Raw genomic sequence first — 19,270 nt, 5'->3', positions numbered from 1 at the left:
AATTAGTACATACAGTATGGGGTTCCTCAAAAAAAAAAAAAAAAAAAAGAACCATGATAGGATATATTCATCCTACCACTGGGTATATATCCAAAAAAAAAAAAAAGAATATGAAGTCAGTATGTCTAAGAGATATCTGCCCTCCCATGTTCACAGCACTGTTCACAGACACCAAGAAGTCAACCTAAGTGTCCTTCAGTGGGTGAATGAAGAAAATGTGGTATACGTGCAGAATGGAATACTATTTAGCCATTAAAATTCAAGTCCTGTCATTTGTGACAACAGGGATGGAACTGGAGGTCATTATGTTAAGTGAATATAGACAGGCACAGAAAAACAAGTACCTTATGATCTTGTACGTAGGAATCTACAACAGTTGCTCTCATGGGAGTTGAGGTGGAGTGGTGGTGACCAGAGGCTGGGGGAAGAGAGCAAAGGGAAAGTTTAAAATTGATGGGAAGAAGAAGCCCCGGTCTGCGATATTCCCTGGGATGACTATAGACAATAGTTAGGTTCTATATGTTTGAAAAGGGCTAGAAGAAAGGATTTTAAATGGTTTCACCCTAGGAAAATGATCAATGTTTGAAGCGGTATTAACCTGATTTAAACATTACCTAATTCATATTGCAAATCATCATATGAAATTACTTTAATATCCATAATGTTTATGTTTTTAATGTACCAGCTCAAAGATAAAATTACTATTGAGTAAACTCAGAGAAACACGTGTACATACAACTTTCACAAAATTATGTCTCATTTGCACTCTATAGTAAAACACATACATACCCTTTAGTTATCAACTCCTTCCCTTTGCAGAAGTAGAAGATGTAAAACCACAGACGAGGTAGGAGGTTATAGACTCATTCAATGTTCACTTGCCAACCAGTATTCATGTGTCACCTGTTCCAAGCACACTTTCAGATGTTTCTCTTTCACCTTTATTTATTTGTTTTTATGTGATGCTGAGATTGGAACCCTATGACTCACCTGTGCTAGGCAAGCACTTGACCACTGAGCCACCACCCCAGACCCCAGGTGTTTCTCTTTAAAGGACTTTCTGAAGGCCTGACTGTTCCTTCCTTCCATTTTCAGCAATGGAGGATGAGTGTTTCTCTTCTCTTTATCAGTCAATTGCACTGAATGCTTGTGACTTCTGAGCTGTGCATGCGGGACACTTATTGTCCACACTGAACTAAACTAGCCTCACTTGAGAGAAAGCAGGATCTGACCTGGCTGAGAGAATAGGCAAAAAAAGTCTTCCAAAGCATAGGAAAGATAGGGAAAGCATTCCATCTCATGATTTTTCTACTTTGAAACTGAGAATCATTGACGTAATTTGGGCCCATTCAAGTTTATTTATTTTTAACCAATCTTGCCTAAGTGGATTTAATTTTCCCCTCTGAAACTTATCAGCGTGGGTGGAAAAATAAAACTTAATTGCAATATTTATGGACATTCGCTGAGTGATGAGTGCTTGAGGAATTTTTACTTTCCAGATACACCTAAACAACAACAACAAGAATCAACACACAATCAACATTTCTGGGAGAAATGAGATCCTCTCCCACACCCTGTGGGTGGCATTTTGGATTTAATTGCTTCATCACCTCATGTATCATTTTCTGAGATCTGCCTCCAGAGAATTTCTCTTCAAACATGAGGTTCACATGGCCAGGGTGTGGATTGTATGTGAGTCAAGTGAAGGGACGTGTCCCCTGAAAGCAGGTCACAGGGGCACGTTTTGTTGCAATAAAGGTGAGATTTTATAAAAGAGGATGTTTGCTTTTGCTATGTCAGAAGTCAGAGTTCATCTCCCCACTCCACTCTTTAACTCAACTCTGTGTGCCGCGTAACAGCATGTACCTTGTTCCCAAGAGTTTATAGTTGGGGAATAAGGCTGTAAGAGCATTTGAAGTAATTGTGGAAGGATGCAAGAGATTTGAGGTGGTTGGGTGCTTCAAAATGCTTCTCTCTTTGCTAAACTGGTAAATGATTCTGTTAGAAGGTAAAATCATTCACACTCTCTTCTTTGTCTTGTCATGTAGTTTATTCCTACCCTGGCATATCTACCATCACATCACTGTGGGAACAGAGTGAACTATTTATTTTAGGCATCTTGCCTGTTTTCTTGATATGTCACTTTGATTTCATTGCTTGATTAACAAACTTGTGTTAAGTACAGGGTCCTGACCATCCATTTCGGTAAGACTCTCCTCTTCCTGAGGTCCTGGGCCTTCCTTTCCCATGGTGTGGAGATGAACTGAGGAAACACCATCAGCAGCCCTGTGTTCTCTCCATCGGTTGCCAACAGTTTGAGATCTGAGTTTCCACAGTGGCCAAATGATTCGAGGGACACTGTGTTAGGATATGTTGGGTTGCAAGTGACGGAAGCACTAGCAGGTTTACACACACAAAGAACTTAACAGACTTGCATATCTAATGGGTTCAGGAGTCTGCCTCAGGCTCAGCCAGATCTCAGTTTGAGCCAGTCTTGCTCTTGCTCCATCACTTGGCTCTGATTTCCTCTGTGCTGGTGTCATTCTCAGGCAAGCTCTGCCCGTGTCATAGCCAGATGGCCCAGAGCAGCTCCAGGTTGTCATCCTCCCAGCTTCAAGTCCAAACAAAAGAATTTTTCATTCCCAATTACCTAACATGGAGTCTCACGGGGTCAGGCCTGTACCACAGGCTTCACTTGGAGCCAGGAAGGAAAATCATCACTACTGAATCATGGGAAGCAGGGGAATGCATAGGGATGGGTCCTTAGAGGAGAATCATGGTGCTGCCACCAGGAGTATACTGAGCAGCCTCAGGTGAGGTGGTGAATTAGTATGAATTAGGATTTCTGTTGAGAGGTAGCGCTGAACTGAACACTTCTTTGAAGCCTCATCTTGTTTTACCATCAAGTCAAACATTTCATGTGAATTCACCACTATCCTCGTGTCCTAATATAAAAATAATTATGAATTATGAATTATTCCTTGATCCCTGGCTTGCTTCAATAGTCCAGAAAAAGAGATACCATTCTATAACCCTGTTGCTTTATTGCTCTTAGCAATTCTATGTGTTCCAGAATTTTCTGCCTGAGAAGCACAACTTTCTGCACCTATCAAATAATAATGTGGTTATGATCAAGTGAATTTCTTAAGCACGTAAGCAAGAACAACAGGAAAAACTGGGACGCAGGTCATTCAGAGAGCAGGTGTTTGTCAGATGGCCACAGGCTAGACTCCTGCTTCACCACTGATAATCTGTCTAACCTTTGACAACCTACCTGACCTTACTGAGCCATGGTTTCCTCAGTGATCAACTTAAACCGCCTTATAATTTGTGAGGTCTGAAGAAACAAAGGCTTGTGCAACCAGAACAGTCCCTGGCACACATCCATTCCTACAATATGTAATTGTGACCTACTATTATTAATAGGTATTGTTAATATTTTATATGTACTGTAGATGTAACAAACTTTTAAAATAACATATTTCTACCTCCTATTGCAGTCTCAAGTGCAAGTAAAAGATGGCTGATAGATTTTTCTTTTCCTCCCATGGCCTGCAACCAATTCAAAATGTCTCAAGACATAAAGCAAGGAGCAAAGGAGATTGCCTTGAGAGTGGAGAGTTTTTATTTTCTCCCATTAGCTTAGACTCACTGTAATATTTTCCTGTTCTTTGCTTCCTACACAGTTGTCACTAATTGCACACTTATCTTGCAATTTAGCGGTACTTCTTATTTCCTAACCAACTCCTGCACAAAGTGATTAGCCCAAATACATCTTCCTTCAGATTCCAGTGGAAAATCCACCTGCTAAGTGTTTTCTACACCCTGAATAAAAACAAGCAAAAGAGAGCAGCAGGAAATAGCATAACTGACACAGATTATCAGACAATTATTGGTGTCTTTTTAATTCTAAGACCTCACGATCATTTCTAGCTTAAGAAAAATGCTTCTTGCATTAGAGATGATAACCCCACTGAGAAGGAGGTTACAGAACATGAAATAGTGGGGGGGAAAATCACTCCACAGGATTTTTTTCTCCTTAAACTTTGGAAACTCTAATCTTTTCTAATTTTAAGACATGTCTTTTAAGTCAGCAATCACATTATTAAGAGCTACTTTGACTTCTTTTTCTCATTTGTATAGTTACCTTGTACTGCCACTGTGAGGACTAAATGCAATAATCTAGGTAAAAAGATGGACACAATGTGGGGCACCTAGGATGTTATTCTAGACACATTTGTTGCTGGTGTTGCTCTTGTTCTTGCTGTTATTGTGTCACTGTTGTTTTTCTATTGTTATCGCTATTGTTGTATGGCTAGTTTTGTTGCTATTGCTATTGTTGCCTTTGTAGGAACATGGGTGGCTTTCAAGAACACAGGCTAGGGGATTCAGTCTGAGTTTGGACCCCAGCTCTGCACTTACTAGCTGCCATCTTGGGCCACTGAATTCCTTAAATTTGCTTCATACCTTCACTGATAAAATAGAGATAATAACACCAGTTATCAGGATCTGTTTTTGTTCTGTAGTCAGAAAAGATTGTGAAAATATCTAGGATTCAATCTTCTTCATTCTTTGACCTTGACCAAATAGCTTCACCAGAGAAATGTTTGTTGTGAAGATTAAATGAACTACTATGTGCAAACGGCTTAAAGTCGTGCCTGGCATTTTGCAAGGGCTACATAAATTTGAACTATCACTCTTGCTTACTTATCTCACATGAATACTCTCATTTTATAGGTAGTAAGGAAAATAGAAGAGACTAACTGCTTCATCTTTGGGGCCAGGGTGTGGCACAACTGGCATGAAATCCCAGGACTTCCCATGCTACCAGGCTGTGCCATTTGACCCTCCACAGGCTATGACTTAGGCTGGTGTGCAATGTGGTATTAATTCTTTTCCTAGAGCTCTTCTGCCTGAAAGGTGCACATGTCCAGACCACTTACGGACCACTTTAAATGCCACAGGCTTTCCCCTCACAGATTCTCCTGCTTCTGAAAGCTAAATATACTACAACTCACCTTAAATTACCATTGCCGAACATATTTTTTTTTTGTCAAGGAGACTGTAATTACTGTGAAGCCTTGCTCTGTGAATGATTCATCATTTAATCTCCTCATTGCTGTAACAATTCATGGAGCTATGGGGGACTCTTGTAGATATCTGATGAATGAATGAATACATGAGTGAATGAATGAAAGAGCTAATGGCTTGGGTGATTATGGGTGAATTAGGCTGGGAGGGGAGGATACTGAGCACTTGCAGATATACTGAAATCATATTGCCCTGTTAGAATATCAAAACCACAGGGTGTGAAAAATACCTCTAGTTAGGAGAGAGGGTTGTGATCTTAGTCTGGAACCAAGTAGAACTTGTGGGTTCTCAACCTGAAATAATCATTCACTTGTTCACTCAACAAATACTCATTTAGTACTTACTGTGGGCCTTCGCATGCTTGTTCAGGGTATATCAGCCTATATTTAGAAGTCTAGTTTACCATGGAGTCATATGACAGAGATGGAAGGGCTGCAGGATCATGCTAGATAGAGTTTCTCAGATGGTATAGTGAAGAATATTATCCCTCAAGGAAATCCACTATAAACAAATGAATAAATAGGGCAGTTTTATAATCCCCTAATTTTGAAGGATGCTATATTCTTTACCCTTCCATTTCCAGATTTATAATTACGATGATGATGATGATGATCTTGATAAAAGGAGCTAACACTTATAGAGCTCATAGAATTGATTTGTTCAATCCTTGCAAGAGTTTTAAGGAATGGGTACTATCATCCCCTATTATAGATGAGAAAAGAAAGCATATTAAAACTTCAAAGGCACTGAAAATCCTAAAATAAGACAACTCATTTTGCTTTGCTTAATCCAGCATTTCCCAAACTTAATTAGCCACAGAAGTGCAGTTTTTTTTCTTTTGCATATCACATAACGAGCCACAGGATACATTATTTTGGGAAATGTAGTCTAATGCCTTTATTTCACAGATGAAGAAACTGAACTGAAGCCCAATTCAGAAAGGACCTCATCTAATTCTGTCCCTATAGGTGTAGGTTTGGGGCTGAAATTCAGCATCCTGACCTCTACTGAACTTGTTTTTCATGATCCTCTTTTGCTTGCTTGCTTCTCCTTTCTCCCATTCCTTTCTAATTCTGTTTTCTGTCATCCCTTCTCTCTGATGGACTTAGTTTTTCACCATAGGAGTCAAGTGGCCATTAAACATTTTGTAACTAAGTTATTGGTAGATTTTGATGAGAACACCCTTAGCCTAGCCGTCGCCTAATACTTACAACTCAACAAGCTCTGAAGTCTCTTTTTGAAAAATTATTTTTATTTATTGTAGCTGTAGATGGACAGCATACCTTTATTTTATTTGTTTATTTTTTTATGTGGTGCTGAGAATCGAACCCGGTGTCTCACACGTGCTAGGCAAGTGCTTTGCCACTGAGCCCCAGCCCCAGCCCTGGGAGTCTCTTAATAACAGAACTTCACATGGCAGTCGCAGCAGGTGGACTCTCTCTAGGGCCACTCTTCATGGATGTTGTGGCTGCACAGTGAAATAAGTTTTCTGTTCAAGAATCATAATACTCCCCAAAGAAACAGAGACCATTAGTTTCTCCTCCATTTTCCCCTTACTTTAACAATCTTTTTCTTTTTTTGGTACTGGGGATTGAACTCAGGGGCCCTTAACAACCTAGCCAGATCCCCAGCCCTTTTTTATATTTTATTTAGAGACAGGGTCTCCTAAGTTACTTAGGGCCTTGCTAAGTTGCTGAGGCTGGCTTTGAACTCACAATCATCCTGCCTCAGCCTCCTGATATACTGGAACCACTGTGTGCGCCACTGTGCCTGGCTTAACAATATTTTTTTCAAGCAATGGCTTAGAAGACTAAGGATTGTTTTGTAACACTTACTGATTTATCTATTTCTTCCCTTACAAATCTCTGTGATAATTTTAGATTATTTACTAGGGTTGAAAAAGATATATTCTAGTCTTTTTCAGAATTTCCAGAATCTGAAACTCATATTTTTTAGACTTCTCTCATTTGCTCATCTGTTTGCTGTTTGTTTGAGTCTCTTCCCTTAGCAAAGTACTGGCATTAAGGTTTAATAGAGGATGACACCTTGGTGGCCCAGGGAATCTGTGGGCAATACTTGTGGACATTGGCTCTCCAAATAACTTCCCAGGGATTTGTAGAATTTTCTATTATTTAAAAATGTATTCTTACTCAATTTAGTTACTCATTATCATATTAGAAATAGGAGTGAATTTTGGAGGAAGGAATATTCTGTATGATATTCAATGAAAATGTTTTATTCATAAGTATATCCTCATATAAAGGAAGAAATGATACATAAAGTCTAACCATAGTACCAGACAGGTAATATAATAAACAATAAATTACAGTTGTGCTGACCATTATCAACAGTAGTATAAAAAGAGCAGCAGTAGCAGCATTCAATTATCCAGATTTAAATGTCAGATTTTTTTTTTTAACTTACTAGCTGTGTGACATTGAGCAAAGAGCATAATTTCTTTGAGTATCATTTTGGGAGGACTGGCATCAAAGGAAGTTATTATTCAAATAAAACATGCTTCACAAGTGCCTCACAGTTTTAAAACTGCAAAATGTCATCCCTTTGCCTTGCTTTGCACCTTTCACCATTCCAAGAAGTTCTTTTTTTCTGGTGAGATTCTATGTAAAATGTGCTTACATCATATTTAGAGTGGCCCAATAGAATATGGTATGCTCCACTAAATCTCAATTTCAGAAAAGCAACATTTTTTTAGTGTATGTTCTAGATGCTGATACTAAAACATTACTTATTGTTTATCTGAAATTCAAATTCCAGTATTTTTATGACCCCGATCTGGCAAATCTAATTATATTTTAATGGAGAAATTTACAAATAAGACATAGTTCCTTAATCTGGTGTTACCTTAGAGATGAGAAAAATGACTAGATGACTCTGACCTTTATTTCACACCCGATGATTTCATGACTATAAGATGAAAAAAGCCGATGGAATCAAATTCTCTTCAACTGCCAACATAGCTACTTCCAATGCAGGTGAATTTGGCTAAGTTAGTCTGAGAGAGCTTGGCTTTACTATTAGTATTACACAGCATCATCTTCTAAAACAGTGACTTTCTCCTCAGTGGATTTACATTGTCCTATTTTTAGTGTTCCTTCCTGAACTGTATGATCTAAATGTTAATTTTCTTTCTGCAAACAGAACAGGTGCAGCCTTCCAGTTATTGACCTTCACCACAAAGAAGACCAGTAGTCCTTCAGAAGGATTCCTCTCTTTCTTGTTTACAGTCCCTGGGATCAGTAGGCTTAGCAGCTACACTCAGGAAGTTCCTGCTGGTGAAAGGAAAAGGTTCAAAGGCATCCTGTACCTTTGTCAAGTCCAAGGTCAGAAGGCTTTGGTCACTTTCCAACTCTCTGTTGATGTCAGAGAGAGTGTGAAAACTGCAAGTTCTCTACTTCAGTAAGTAGCACACTTAAAAGGAAGAGGGGATTTGGAGTGAACATCTCCCCGTCCCTTCCTACAGGGGCTGGGAGGCCAGGGTCCTAGCCTGGCTGCAGACAGCTTCCTCTGCTGGTTATTGTGTGCTGGTCTCATGCTCATGAGCTCTGTGAAACAGAGTCACATTATCCTCTTTTCAATGGCTGAATAATGTTCGCATCTGATTAGACTCACTTGAAAAATCCACGTCTGATTCCTAGGTCGTGGGAACAGCGCTGGTCTGGCCACTGGAGTTCATAGCTTAATAGTCCCCAACTAGCCCATTTGTTTCTCCTGAGACTTTTTTAAGATGGAGATCTGCAAAGATATTTTTGTCTCAGATGTGATGCCTGGGGTGGGGTGGGAGGGGTTGATGGAGTGTTTAGCATATTCCCTTCTTTTTCTGTGGGAGCTGACTTCCTCCAAGTTAGCAAGCCTACAGAAAGGTTCAGAGTTGTTATTTTTCAATAATTTTAGAAAACATACAAGTAAGTAACAAGTCAGTTTGGGATGCTGTAACAGAATATGAAAGACTGAGTGTCTTAATATGAAATTTAAATCTCATTGTTCTGAAGCCTGAGAAGTCCAACCTCAAGGTGCTGGCAGATTTGGTGACTAGGGAGGGCCCGCTTCCTGGTTTGCAGATGGGTGTTTTCTCACTGTGTCCTAACATGGGAGAGGGAGGATGGGAGAGGAGGGATGGAGGAGAGAGAGTCCACCAGCCTGAACAAGTGTGCTTAAGTATACATTCTGGTCTTTCCATCACTTAAATAAAGGGTCACTAACCCACTCAGGAGGACTCTACCTTCATGCCATCATTACCTCCACAAGTTCTGCGTCCTGGTACTATCACACTGGGGGTTAGAGCTTCGTCCTGTGAATTTAGTGGTGGGGGATACATTCTGTCCATAGTAACATGTTTAAGAAATCCATCAACTATCCTCTCTCTGGGGGATGTATATTTAAGTGCTTGTTCTGGGGACACTGTTAATATTCTGTTATAATGTCTGATAGATGGACAGACAGACAACACAGATATATTGGAAAAATATAAATCTAAGATGTAGCATGGCTTTTCAGAAACAACATGAGACAAATTATTTTAGAATCAACTTTCCCCCCCCACTCAACCATGTATGTTCCTAACCCATATGCCCAAGCAGAGTTTACATTTTTGTTCTGAAATAGGTGACATGTATAATATTTTTGAAGGAAGTATTATATTAAAATAAATTATGTGGTATAGAATCTGTGTTTTTTAGACTTTTATAGGTGTGTCTCCTCTGGAAATATTGTTGTGATTGGTAGCCTGTGTTCTTTCATTTAATTATCTACATCTCCCTAGAGAAGAGAAACAGGAGAAAACGTTGCATTGACGATGACTTTTCTTTCATCTTTAAGAACAGCACTCACCATTTAGTATAGCTGCCTTGTATCTGAATGAATCTTTTCCAGCATAATTTTTGGACTTAAATTTGCCTTGAAGGTTTTCTTGGATCTGTTTAAAGGCAGATCTGTCCTTATTTTACAGAAGACACCAAGACTGTGTGTTTGGACAGTGTCACAGAGGAAAGCCTAGGACTCTACTTGAAAATTAAATTCCAGAATATGCCACATAACATATCAAGTTACTTTGGGCAACAGAACCTCATGGATGGAAATCGTCCAGATTTGTTAATCCACCTGGTGGTGGGCTGTACAAATTGAAGCTATAGCTTCTAAGTGTTTGTTCTGGGGATAAATGCTGCAGAGAACTGTTCTGTTGAGGTCAGTTAAGGGAGCAGAGGAAATCATGCCTTCTTGGTGATAAGGGCTTGTTATCATCTTGATGTTCCATTAGTATCAGTATTGTATTGCTCAGGTTGGTAAGCCTTTTCAAATTCCTTCCCCCATTTTTCCCCTAGTGGGGATATTCCCTCTGTAGTAGGTGGTAGTAGCAAAAAACAACACAAAAAAGAAACAGGCAGACACATGTCTTGTCATAGCAAATGCAGGTTGTGTCAGGAACAATGAACATACCTTTGAAGACTTGGAGTTCAGTTTTGCTACATGCTGGCCCATTAACCCTGGACAAGTCATGGGTCCTCATTTTCCTTGTATATCAAGTAGAGATAATAATGTTTGACGTCTTCGGAGGACTCCTCTGAAATGAGTGCATAGGAAATGCTTTGAACACTGTAGATCACTTAGAATAAAGGTAGGGCTAATGTTTCTTGATCAAGGCACTCAAGGAACCCAGGAACGATGCATTATCTTGTAGGTATCATCTTGTCTAATACCCCAAGTCCCAGGCAGTAGATTCTGTTGTTGTCTTCCTTTTATAGATGAGACAACTAATGCTTAGAGAGGTTTAGGAAATTTTCAAGACTACAAAGCCTGAACATAGCAGAGCCATGTAAAACTATATATTTTATACTTACAGCTTGTCTTCACTTGGACGTAGCCATATTTCAGCGGCTCAGTAGCCACAAGAGACTAAAGGCTGCTGTGTTGAATGTTGCAGATCTAGAACTTGGCATTTCTCATAGGATAGCTTCTTTAAGTGCAAATGAAGTATAAAGCTACAAAGTGTATAAGCACTGTATAAAGTGCTTAGCATAATACCTAAACCATGGTAAGCTCCAGTAAATCAATAACCATTATTATTATTACTACTACTACTACTACTATTATTACTAAAATGAAGTTGAGATATGCTGTAAGTTTAAAATACACATTAGATATCAAAAATTTAATATAAAAAGAGAAATATAAAGTATCTCACCAATTATATTGATTAATTGATTACATATTGAAGTTATAATATATTAAATACATTGGGCTAAATATAACCGACCATTAAAATTAAATTTGCCTGTCCCCCCCCCCTTGGGTACTATAAAATTTAAAAATATTATATGTGTTCCTCAGCAGCACCCACATTGTATTTCTGTTGGGCTGGGCTGCTCTGTCTGAGGTGTACAGTGCACTCTTGGCTGGTGTCTAGGTTGAGCCCCCAGGTTAGAAGGTTCTCAGCAGGGAAGAGGAGGTTTTTTCCTTTGGTTTAATTAGCAGGTGCAAATGCAAACACATCCAAGGTTCACCTACTCTGATTTTGCATTTGCAGTTTCCTACAGAGGCCACCAGCTGCTGAAAAGCCAGGGAGGGATAACAATGTCTGCCTCTCAAGGCTTTAGAGCCATTAAACTCTTAAGGCAGGACATTGCCCCTTGATTCAGTGTGCAAATAACAGAGTATTGCAATTAGCATCCCTGTAGTTACATTGATGCAATCTAATGGGGTCAGGGCAAATCATATTATTCTGGGGCTGGAAAGTGCATTTGTGATGGCTAATTTATTCAGAGGTGAGGTACAGCAGTTTCCTAGAAGTCTCTCAAAAAGTATCACAACAGCTTTGGAGGTATTAGTCAGTTTTCCATTACTGTTAAAAAAAAAAAAACAAAAAAAAAAACGAGATCATCATCTGAAAAAGAAGAAAAAAAATTATTTGTCTCACAATTTTGAAGGTTTCAGTCCACGGTCAGTTTGGTCTGTTGCTTTTAGGCCTGTGATAAGGCAGTGATGAGAGACAGACAGACACGAGCAGTGGGAACATCAGGTCAAGGGAATAATTCTATAAACTGTGCTGACCTCCACATGCTTTCTTTTTAAAAAAAATGATTCACCTGCACATCTGCCTGACTTAAGTAGACGGGATGTGTTGCATTCTTTAGCAAACAACCTGTTTTCTGTAGGAGAAATACAGACCCAAAATGCCACAACTAATATCTAATAAGGGCAATAAGGGCAACACAAGTTACCCTGAAGTGGGGAATTTTTGTGATGCTTATATAGACCAGATCCCAGAATTCAGGAAGATAAGTATAATTCCCCCTAATCATAAAGTCTGTAAGGACAGGTTCAAATTAGAACCATTCAGCATGGGCCAAAGTAACCTACAGTTATCATGTTAGTGGGGACTTAAAAGTCTGAAGTCATCCTGCTGTCAGTCAAAAGTCAAGAGGTAGACCTGGGTGGGACTCTCTGGAAACTTCCCTAGGATTCCACAGTAAAACTGGAGGGCAGGAGGTGCATGAGAGGACCCACTCTCTCCCTTGAGAGAGTGTCTCTTTTTCCCCTTTCTTATCCCTTCTAATAAACTCATGCCTATTACTCTGATGGTGACATGTCTGGAACCTTTCTCGCATGATTGTAAGAATCAGGGTTTGAAAAGGAGGTGTCTGCACTGCCTCAGTTTCACAGCAAGCCTCTCTCTGCCCTGTACTAGCAGAAGCTCATGGCAAAGGATGCCTCTTACCTCATGGCAGCCAGGAGGCAAAGAGAAGAAGAGGAAGGTCACACATAACCCCCTCCAAGGGCACTCCCTCTTAAGGTCTCACCACCTTCCAGTAGTGCTGCCACAGGCTGAGGACCAAGCCCTTACCACATGGGCCTTTGGAGACACTATTCCAAACCATAGCAGAGAGTGATTATTATTGCAACAAGAAGTGTTGTTAGAGTCAGCTTTTTTCATTGCTATGGCCAAGAGACATGACAAAAAACAATAAATTAGAGTAGGAATAATTTATTTGGTTTCTCGTGGTTTTAAAGATCTCACTCCATAGACTGCATTCCTCAGGGCCCAAGGTAAGGCAGAAGAACATCATAGGTGGAAGAGTGTGGCAGAGGAAAGTAGCTGGGAACATGGTGCCAAGAAGCCAGGGTGGGGGGGCAGAACCAGTGTGAGCAAGAAAGGGAGGGAGCCAGAGAGATCTTCCCCAAGGACAAAATACATAGCCTAAAGTCATGCCCCCTTTGGTCCACCTCCTCCAGTCATACCCTACCTGCCTATAGTTACCACCAAGTTAATCCCTATCAGGAGATTAATATTTGGTTAAGGTTCTCATAACAACCATTTCACTTCTGAACTTTCTTGCATTGTCTCACACATGAGCTTTTGGGGGACAACTAATATCTAAACCCTAGCAAGTATCCCTAAAAATGGTAAATACCATGATTGATCATGTAACTTGACCTTAGCCAAGTATCCACACAGATATTTTTGCTTGTAGAAAAAGTTTACAGTTCTTCGTCAAATGGACTGAGTCAAACGGACTGAGCAAGTGTGTTCTCAGTAAAAACAAACAAAACACACACACACACACACACACACACACACAATTTTTCCACATTTTTTATTGGTGTAATGTAATTGTACATAACAGTGAGATTTGTTGTTAAATATTCACATATGTTCACAATATAGCAATATAGTTGGTCAATACCATTCCTAGCACTTCCCTCCTCCTTCCCCACCTTCCACCCTGCCTCTTATTCTCTGATCCCTTTCTTTTCCTGCTCTCCCTTTGATTTTCATGAGATCCTTTCAACTTTATCTTGTTCCTGTCTTGCTTCTGCCTATGGGAGAAATCATGATCTTTGACCTTATGAGTTTAGCTTAGTTTACTTAATATGATGGTCTCTAGTTCTATCAATTTTCCTCCAAATGACAATTCCATTTTTTCTTTATGGCTAAATAAAACTCCATTGTGTATATATACCGCATTTTTTTTTTTATCTATTCTTCCATTGATGGACACCTAGGCTGGTTCCATAGTTTGGCTGTTGTGAACTGTGCTGCTGAAAACATGAGTATGCATGGAACTTTATAATATGGTGACCTTGATTCTTTAGGATAAGTACTGGAATGGTAAAGCTGGGTCATATGGTGATTCTATACCTAGTCTTCTGAGGGGCCTACGAACTGATTTTCATAGTGGTTGTACTAACTTACCATTTCATCAACAATATACTAGTGTTCCTTTTCTCCATATCCTCTCCTTCATTTATTATTGTTTGTATTCTTGATGGCTACCATTCTAACTAGTGTGAGATGAAATCACAGTGTGGTTTTTGATTTGAATTTCCCTAATTGCTAATGATGTTGAACATTTTTTTTCATATATTTGTTGTCCATTTGTATTTTTTCTTTTAAAAACTGTACATTTACCCATTTATTAATTGGGGTATTGGCTTTTTAGTGTAAAGTTTATTGAGTTCTTTCAGTATTTTAGATATTAATCCTCAGAAGAGTATCAGGCAAAAATTTTCTCTTGACATTGCTAATTTTTTTTCTTTTGCTGGGCAAAAGCCTTTTAATTTGATTCCATCCCATTTATTAACTCTTTTCTTTGGGGGGGGGGCGATGAGTACCAGGGATTGAACTTGGGCACTCAACCTCTGAGCCACATCCTAGCCTTCTTTTGTATTTTATTTAGAGACAAGATCTCACTGAGTTGCTTAGTGCCTTTGAACTTGCAACCCTTCTGTCTCAGGCTCCATTTATTAACCCTTGGTATCATTTCCTGAACTTTTAGGAGTCCTATTGAGAAAGTCATTGGCTGTGCCGATATGCTGGAGTGTTGGCCCTTCATTTTCTTCTAGGAGTTGCATAGTTTCTGGTCTAATTCTGAGGTTATTGAGCCATCTCAAGTTAACTTTTGTGCAGGATGAGAGATAAGGGTCTAGTTTCATTCTTCTACATATGGATAATCAATTTTCCCAAAGCCATTTGTTCAAAAGGCTGATCCTTTGTCAAGGATCCAATGACTGTAGATGACACAGTATTAAAAAGGATGAAAATCTCAACACAACCAGCTCTTAGGATCGAGGGGGCAGTGCCAACACCCAAGCCTCCCATGCTGTCACATTTCTTAGAGCTTCTTCTTCCTCCTCACAGCCGACATCCTGGAGTGAGTCGGAAGAGTGCTGGACTCCAGGAGGAGCGGTCAAGGGCAAGTCTTATGAAAAGGATGTGGTAGCTTTCAGAGTTTGAAAAAGTCACTTGATTTATCAGAGCTGCGATTTTCCAACCACTTTGGAAAAGTCATGAAGTCCATGAAGGAATTCAGAACACTCTGCCTTGTGGGCAGTGGTGAGGCCCTTTTATGCCTGAAGCCTTTCCAAGTCTCCTGTTTTGGATTTTGGTTTCTTATTAAACTTTCTCTCATCATAATAAAGAGTTAAAATTTATTGAAAACTCATTGTATTAACACTGTGCTGGCTTCCTCTTTTAAAGTTTTTCTAATGTAAAAACACGCTGAAAAAAATACAGTTTATTAGATTATTATAAAGTGAATTTCTGTGTGACTATAATTCAGATCAAGAAACAATTGCCAGCCCCTGAGAGCCCCCAAATGAACCTCTCTTGAAGCACCATTATTCTGACTTTATGATAATCATTTTATTGCTTTTCTTTGTATCTTTTATATCAAAGGGCATGTCTGTAAATGTGATGGTTTAGTTGTGGCTATTCTGGGATATTAAGTACTTGGTGCCACACAGACTGTTACATCTGACTTCTGTACGGCATTGTATTTGTGACAGTCACTTTTTTATTGTGTATAGCTGTGGTAATTTTGTTTTTATTGCAATTTTCTATTGTGTGAACACACAGTGATTGGTTTATTTAATCTACTAATAAACTTTTGTTTTACTTCTAATGCCACTAAGAATAATCTCACACATTTTCTTTGGTACACATGAATATATGATTCTGAAGGGCACATTTCTACAGGTGGAATTACTAGGTCATAGGTTATATGTATGTGCAATTTTAAGTAGATGTTGTCCAATTTCCCAAAGCAGTTGTATCAATTTACACTCCTACAAACAGGATTAGAGAGAATTTGAGAATTCTGGTTGTACATCCTTGCCACTAGTTGAAATTGTGACTTTAAAACATTTGGCCTTTTATTTAGGTGTGCATAGAAGTGTGTGTGTGTGTGTGTGTGTGTGTGTGTGTGTGTGTGTATTTTGAATTCTCCTGATGGCTAATGAACTCATTTTCATATGTCTTGTAGCCATTCAGGTATGTCCTTTGAAGTGACTGCTCAGTTCTTTTCCTGACTTTTCTACTAGATTTTTTTTGACTTTTTCTTATGAATTAATTGGACTTATTTTTGTATTCTGGATGCAAGCCTTTTATTGATTGTATGTGTTGCAAATATCTTCTCTGACTTTGTGCCTTGCAATTTCATTCTCTTAATGATGTCTTTTGATAAACATATGTTCATAATTTTGGTGTAGACAAATTCATCAAATTTTATTTTATGGTAGAAATGTGCTCTCTTTAAAAGTCTTCTACCCTGAGGTCATGATGATATTTCCCCCACATTATTATCTCAAGGTTTTATTGTTTTGCCTCTTACATTTATGTCTATAATCTATCTACAATTGATTTTTTTGAAATAAGGTATAAGTTGGTTTCATTATTTCTCTATGGGTATCTAATTGTCCCACACCATGTACTGCAAAAGCCATCATTTATAGTACCACTGTTTTAATCTGGGTTTTCCTGAAAGCAGAGCCCTGAGGCAAATGTTTCCCTAAAAGTTGTTTATCCGTCAACACAGAACCCAGAAGTAAAAGTGCAACAGGCCAGTGAAGTAAGAAAACAGAGAAAGCCAACAAAAGAATGTTCTATGAGACTGGTCACTGCTGTAGTTCACTGGTGCTCTGTCCTGTTAGGGAGCCTCATAAAATGCAGCTGAGAACTCTGCCTGGGAACACAGGGAGAAACATTCCTCCTTTGGGTCTGCGCCTGGCCATGGCTGGCTACATGAGATTAACTTCCCTACACCTCCAGCTTAACAGGTGTGAGTGCTGAAAGGAGGCACTCTATACTTTGGCTGCAGAAAAGTCCTAGTCAGGAGGAAAGAGGTGTGCAGTCTGGGGAAAAGTCAGATGCAGTGTGGTTGTACATGTGGTTATGCTGGTCAAGGTCAACATGGCTATGGCATAGCAGGCTTGGGAGAAAGGGGGCCCTGGGAGGATTTTTATGTGATTCACAAGAAGTTCGTTATTCTAGCCCATTGCACCATTTCCCTGTGTTTAAGTCATTACTACACTCATTGAAAATCATAGATCTGTACCAAGTTTTATACCCAGGGAGCATGTTCCCTCCCGGCGTTGTTCTTTAAGAGTGTTGGCTCATGTTGACAGTTTGCCCTTCTGTGCATGTTCTACTGTCAGCTCATCCCATCCCACAAATAAACCTTTTGGAATTTTGATTAAAATTACTTTGAGTCTATACAGGAGTTTAATAAAAATATCTTACTTAATGTTACTTATATAACATTGTGATTTCTACGAGCATTGTTTATACTTCTTTAATTGCTCTAAATAATGTCTTCAATTTTTTTTTTTTTTTGCAGAGAAGTCTTATACAATTTAGTTAGATATATTTCTAGGTTCTTGGGCTTTCTATGTGCATGTGTGTTGGGGTGGGGGGTTGCTAGTGGTCAAACCCAGGACATGTACCTCTACCACTGGGATTTACTCCCTGCCCTATTTCACAGTGTTCATTTTTTAAAAATTCTTATTTTGTTCCTGAAATGGATTTTTAATAGAAAAGAAATGGATGTTTTATATCCAGTCTTCTACAAACTCACTAGTTCACTGTTATAATTTATGTGCAGATAATTTTATATGTAATTATAGAATTCATGAATAATATGGTTTTGTTTACTCCCCATCTCTGAATGATTTTTATCTCTTCTTTGCCTCAGTGTATAGCCTAGGATCACTTGTCAAATGTGGATTGGAAGGATGACAGTGGGCATTCTTTTTGTACTTGCAGTTTCAGTGAGAAACTTTCAATATTTTACTTTTAAGTTGCTCTAAGATTTTTATGAAGATAATTTTTATTCAATAAAATGACATTTGGGGGCTGGGGTTTTGGCTCAGCGGTAGAGCGCTTGCTTCGCATGTGTGAGACATTGGGTTTGATCCTCAGGAGCCCATTAAAAAATAAATAAAGGTATTGTGTCCATCTTCAACTAAAAAAAATTGAAAAAAGTTACAATTCTATTTTTACATTTCTATTTTTAAAATCATAGTTGCATTTAAAATTTTATTGAATAATTTTTCATAACTATTAAAATATTTACATGGTTTCTTCATCTGTCAATGTGATAAATTATACTTATTTTTTAAAATTTCTGTACTTTAGAATGCTTTTTTTTTTTTTTACAGGAGAGTTGAAAAGTTAGTAAAGAGTGTTCCCATATGCCTTCACCAGTTTTCTGCAATGTTAGCGTTTTACAAAAAGCCTAGTATATTTATAAAAACTAAAATTATATACTTAACAAAATTAAATCAAAATAGTATTACTAGAATAGATCTCACTTTTGTTATAATTTTTATCCCTTTTATATATTTCTGAATGTGTCAAGTTTAGAAACATTTTTAAGATATGCTTCAATTTCCCTTTCTGGTAATAACATTGTAGCAAGATTTTTAATCAAGAGTTGGCAAAAGATTAGTATCATATTTCCTTAAATGTTTAGTAAACAACTTCATGGATAGGCTTTCAAATTATGGGTGTAATTCATTTCATAGTTATAGAACTATTCAGATTTATAATTCTTTTAGTTTTTTTTTAACTTATACTTTCCTAGGAATTTATCTATAGTAAATTCTTATAATTTTATGTTGCCTTGGCATCTGTTTTGAATTTAAGATAGACTTTTTCAAACCAGAATCTGGGCTCAGTCAACCTTGACCTGGGTTCCAGTTCTTGGCTTCCTCCTAATTTTTGAATGTGTTTGACATACAGCCACCTCCTGGTGACCACCTCTATATGGGACAACTAGATTCAATCTATTGAACTCGCTCCACTGTTCCTTATATTCCACATGGATGAGTCACAGATATGGCTGTGGTGACCACCTCTGTCATTCTCAGATAGAGCTCATGTTTTCTG

Source organism: Spermophilus citellus (assembly GCF_964194105.1).
Source record: "Spermophilus citellus genome assembly, chromosome: 1".
NCBI classification, from domain to species: domain Eukaryota; kingdom Metazoa; phylum Chordata; class Mammalia; order Rodentia; family Sciuridae; genus Spermophilus; species Spermophilus citellus.
The sequence above is the reverse complement of the archived record's forward strand: the minus strand, read 5'-3'. Positions refer to the sequence as shown.